This window comes from Lycium ferocissimum, chromosome 10 (genome assembly GCF_029784015.1).
Source record: "Lycium ferocissimum isolate CSIRO_LF1 chromosome 10, AGI_CSIRO_Lferr_CH_V1, whole genome shotgun sequence".
In the NCBI taxonomy this organism is placed as follows: Eukaryota; Viridiplantae; Streptophyta; class Magnoliopsida; order Solanales; family Solanaceae; genus Lycium; species Lycium ferocissimum.
Genome location: NC_081351.1, coordinates 53386423 through 53392418, shown reverse-complemented (window position 1 = coordinate 53392418; position 5996 = coordinate 53386423). Strand labels below are relative to the sequence as shown.

Sequence of the window (5996 nt, the reverse complement as noted above, 5' to 3'; positions counted from 1 at the left end):
ATATTTATATACTATATATACTTATATATGTGTATAACTTAATATATATACTATATATACTATATATACTTATATATATGTACTATATACTATATATACTTACTTATATACTAATATGTATATATATGTACTATATACTATATATACTTATATATATACTATATATACATATCTACTATATATACTATATATACTTATATATACTATATATACATATCTACTATATATACTATATATACTTAATATATATACTATATATATTTATATACTATATATACTTATATATGTGTATAACTTAATATATATACTATATATACTTATATATATGTACTATATACTTACTTATATACTTATATGTATATATATGTACTATATACTATATATACTTATATATATATATATATATACATATATATATATACTATATATACTTATATATATACTATATATACATATCTAATATATATACTATATATACTTAATATATATACTATATATATTTATATACTATATATATATATATACTTTCATTTTTTTTTTTTTTTTAAATAGACCGATTTTACCGGTTTAACCGGTCCGGTTCCGGTTTCCAAAAAATCGGAACCGGACCGGTAAACAAAAACACGGTTAACCGGAACCGGTTAACCGGTTCTACCGGTTCCGGTTTAACCGGTCCGGTTACCGGTTAAAACCGGTTACGCCGAACCGGTTGCCACCTTTAACCACTATAACAAATCCCTCATTCAGCAACAGTGAAAAAAACTTTTACTGAAAAAAGGAAGATTAGGAATTCAACTAGATCTCTCCAACAATATTTCAGATTTGGGAGAAGACTCAGAAGCTTCGAATGTCAATAGTGGGGTTTCACTTTTCTATTGTTAATTCGGGTTTCACTACAGGTTTTAAGTCTCGAATCATACAAATAATATTTTTGCCTCAATAGAGATTCTCTCACAATTCTCTCACTTTGAAATAATAATATTCTTTCACTTTGAAATACAAAAATCAAACCCCATATGGATGACGATAAAGGATACTTAATATTCCCTTAAGTTATATGTCTTGAAAACTATTGTTACGTATGATAATTATTCGAAGGTGTCTATAAAAGTAGTAATTAGGAGTCCTAAAACATAAAGGAGGGTAAAATTTCCTAACAATATCATTGGATTCATTACTGTTTGTGCCTTTGTGGTAATAGGCGTTAATTTACAGGAAAATACAAAAGCTAGGATAAGTTGTTCATCGTCCATGGATGGCCGAAAGATTCTCTTTCCATTTTCCAATTGGCTCTTTTAAACGAGACGATTCAAAAAATTTTAATAATGGACCTGAAAGGTTTAACTCTGCAGTCTGCATGAAAGCACACATGAATACAAAAAGATTTTAGCGTGATAATAGAAATTACTTAATTTGTAGTCTCTTGCATTCCTTAGCTGGCCTAGAACTAAATAAAATCTAGGAAAGAGATGGTCTACCTAAATACTAATGAATGTGGTCTGATAGATTTATAAATGGTTAGCCACTCTGTTTAGAAAATTTCCCATATTGGGGAATGAAAAGATGGGCCTTTTCCCATTCTTGCATCCTTCTTCCGTCATTCTCAATTTATCTTCTTTTTCTCCCTAAATACCTCGTCCGTTCATTTTCACTTGACTCTTGTTGACTTGACACTCTTTTTAAGAAGCTATTTATTAGGGAGTTATTTTATTAAATTATCCTTATTAATTATGCTTTTTGACTTATTGATACTGTTCTCACTCCCAGTTTAAGTGTCTTGCTTTCCTTTTGATTTGTCCCAAAAAGAATGTTCATTTATACATTTAGTAAGGTGGCAACTCAAACATACTACATGACAAATTTATAACCACAATATTCAAAGTATATTTTAGTACATTATACACATCTTTAGTTCAGGAATACAAAATTCATAAGTATCTCTTTATTTCTTAAATTCCGTGTCTAATCAAATTAAAACACTTAAAATGGGACATAAGGAGTACTTTATATTGTTACTTAATGATAGGAGTAATACTGGAATAAAATAATAAATCTCTCTTGATTCGTTAAATAGATAAATAAATAAAATCTATTTTAATTTTACTATCCAGAAAACGTTGAAATTCGTGAAATTCAGTTTATGAATAGTGTGACAGCAAATTTTGGTCATGAATACTAATCAATCGTGGTTATTGTAACATTTGAATAACATAGAAGTAAAATAGGAGCTCCGAACATGTAAACACGATTTTTTGGCCTAGTCTATTAGGGAAAAGCATTATATTTGTCACTCTACTATTTAAAAAGGTTTACTATTACCATTATACTATTGACCCATATATTCCTTTAACGTTATACTATCGGTTCATATACGCTATGCCCTTGATATTTTAAAAGTGGTTTAAATTTGTCCTTCCTCTATTAACTCAATTCATTTTTAGCTAACATGACATGTCAACTCATCACACCAACCTTTCTTCTTCCATCACTACCCAAAGTCATCTCCCCATCTTTATATGTCCTTCCTCTATTAACTCATTTGTCCTTCCTCTATTAACTCAATTAATTTTTAGCTAACATGACATGACTCATGATCAACACCTTTATATGTATCATCACCACCAATATAAATCATCTCCCTGTCTTCCATTATTAACTTGTGATATTAAATATATTATACTTTTAAATATAAAAATATGTTTCTTGCTACAGAGTATTATGTCTTAATGGAATTTTTTTGTTGGATGAACTTCATAGGCCCTTCCAACAAGAGGAAAATCTAGAACATGGGTGCATCACTAAAAAAAAAAAAAAAAAAAAAAAAAGGAAAAATGTATTAATAAGTGGGAATTGATCCCTAGTCCTCTAGGTAAATACCTCAACCTTCAACCAAGTGCACCATTTAGCCTTTTAATTGGGTGTCAGAAGATAATATTATACCAATTTTAAAAATATATACATAAAATACACATGAGTTCGAAGTACCATGGTGAAAACACTTTATTTTGAGTATAAATTTGGATATAGATTCTTCACATTCTTAAAATAAAATTGTCATACTTGAAAATCTCATGAAAAGTACTACAAATCGCACTACAACATAAGGCATCTATAGCTACGAAACACATTGTAGCTAAATATGAAAATTTTTGTGGCTAAACACTTTAGCCACAATATTTTTTTCCGTAGCATCGGTAGCAAAATGTAGCGTAGCTAAAAGTTAGTTACAGACTTTACATGATCCGTGGCTAAGGACTAATACTTATTGCTACGAATATTTTTTTGTGTTGTAGCTGTGAGTGTAACATATTCTTGCCACGAAAAATATATTTATAGCAAATAATTATATCCTTTTGCCACGACAAATAAAACTTTTAGCAATATTTATATAGTAGCTACAATGTGTTCTTTTGTGGCAAATTTTTTAGTTTATTTGCCATGAAAATACAAATTTGGTGGCTATTTTTGATACTTTAGTCTCGTGGCAATAATATTGTATTTAGCTACAAGTTTAAGAATCTATAGCTATAAATTGAAGTATTTGCCACAAATATTTTTAAATGTAACTAAGAATCCATTTTTTTTTTGCCATGAAATGTATAAATTATAGCTAAATGTTTTCTTCATATGCCACGAAAAGAAAAAATGTGTGGCCCTAGTTTTGGTGATTATATATATAATAATTAGCTACGAACTAAAAAAATTTCATCGCTACAAATTAAAGAATAACCCACAAGCAATGTTAATTAGAAGAATTCTTCTATACAAATGAAAAAAAATTGGATTCCAGAGTAAGTTTCAATTTACATATAGAGTAAGTTTCAATTTACATATAGTTACATATCTAAAATTTCAAACATTCACAATACATAATTCTTCTATGACACCAATTACAATAGTAGTATCTTGCTTGAGACTCAAAGCCGCACAACCTTCTGATTTCTCTCCTCCCACGCAGCCTCCAATCTTACTTTGATCAATATCTACCCTCTAGTTTGTCATTGCTTCTGCTATAGTAATTCCATAAATGTACCTGTTAATTTTGATAAAGTAAATTAATATCAAAAACATAAATTAAATGATTATATAAGTATATGTAACAGTCGATCATATATTATGACAAATACATGAATGAACTTCTCATGAAAAATCCTCATGTATTTTCATCATGAAACTCTCACTAATCTTAAAATTGATAGAAAAACTCCAAATATACATTTCGATCGTTACCACTTGATAAATTGCGAATATTAAGTAGAAAAATCAATAACCACCTACCTTGGAGAAAGATCAAGATAATTCTATCAAAAGCGATCAATAGCATCTCCTTAATCGCATTTCAGAACCTTCAACCAAAAAAAATATATTATTGGTATACCAATCTTACAAAGGAACATAAAGTTTCAAACTTTTCTCTTCTCTATTAATAACTAAGAGGAAGAAAAAAAATGTTTCTACCGAATCCAACAAAAGTTACAAATGAAAGTTGAAGTATACATTAAAAACAATAAAGAGGATGATAGAAAGTAACCAATAAATAGATCTGCATGAAAAGAAAATAGACAAAGAATCATATTCAAAAAGAAAAAAGACCTGCTTCAAATTTATGATAGACCATTTATGGAGTTCTTGCTGATGTAGATTTAATACAGAGAAACCATCACTTAAAATATAGGCAACACTTTTGCCCCTCCATTCTAAAAAAAAATTGATTAGTCATTTACCCAACTCCATTACATAACACCAGAAAACCCCTTATGATTTTTTGATATGGAATAAGATTTGGGGTGGAATTGACAAAGGGAATAAGGAACCGTAGAGGGTTGTGGCGGCTGGAGGTAAAAAAAATATGAGGATTAGGTTTTGGATTTTTAGCTTTAGTTAATTGCCATTCTTTTCTTGTTTTATATATGTCTTCTATTTTTTTTTTTTATATGCAAATACGATAATGTAAATAAGATAACAACAATGACAATTAAGTATACCTATAAAAAAACAAAAAGAATCATAACTACATTAAGCAGGACAAAATAAATTAATTATGTGTATGAAAAAAATTATGAAATATATTTGTTGTTTTTTAATGTTCAATTAGATTTATGATAACTAGTAAGTTATTAATATTGCATTTACATCATAAAATCAATAATGTATATGATAATTTAAATTTAATATAATTAGTGATCAATGTAGTTAGATACAAGCACATGGATATTAATTGTGCTATAATTAGATATTCAAAATCAATTAAATAAAATTACATAATTATTTGTTATATTAAAACTTACAAGTAATAATTTATTAAATATAAATTATTATATATTAGTTAGTTTTGATGTACAACCATACGTATATCAACCATATTCTTAACTGTAATGACCTGCTAGGTCGTTACGGGGTGACTTAGAAAACTAGACCTCCGTTGGGAATTCTGAGGCTGCGGTTGAGTCCGTAGCGTGTTTTTATATATTTGTGCATGTTTTGTTTGCGTCTGTAAGGCCTTGGATTGATGTTGGATTTTGGGTGAAAACTGGTGCAAAAACCCGAGCTACTGGTCAAAATGGACCGCTGCAGCATGTTGTTTGGTTGCACAAATGTAATTACACAGTTACTTTAATTTAAAAATAACATTTAATTATGAAAAATTAAAAATCAATATTTGAAACACATGTGCCTTTATAAATGATATTAAATTAGGCATTTTAACAACACATTGTTTCTTTAGGTATTTAACAACACATTGTTTCTTGAAAATATATTAATTAATAATCATATATTTGTAACTGATATTGTAACAAATAATTGATACATACTTTTTAAATTAATAATATTATAATTTTAATTAATTTTAAAAATTAAAAACAGACTTTTTTGTGAGAACGTCATGGATTGGATGTTTGACAAAAAAATTAATATTTATAAATATAATTCCTTAACATTATTCAAATGTTTGACCGAAAAAAAAATATCAAGCTCGTAAGTGAAAAATAAACATT

At 27.8% G+C, this 5996-nt stretch overlaps 1 long non-coding RNA gene across 1 annotated transcript; it reads right to left on the bottom strand.

Annotated features, from left to right (window-relative positions):
* Positions 1-3758: 3758 nt before the first annotated feature.
* Positions 3759-5724, bottom strand: LOC132032377 (uncharacterized). Its single transcript, XR_009408435.1, has 3 exons — positions 4594-5724; positions 4279-4346; positions 3759-4033 (listed from the first exon to the last, which is right to left on the bottom strand). It is a non-coding gene; the product is annotated as an uncharacterized LOC132032377 (long non-coding RNA).
* Positions 5725-5996: the final 272 nt, after the last annotated feature.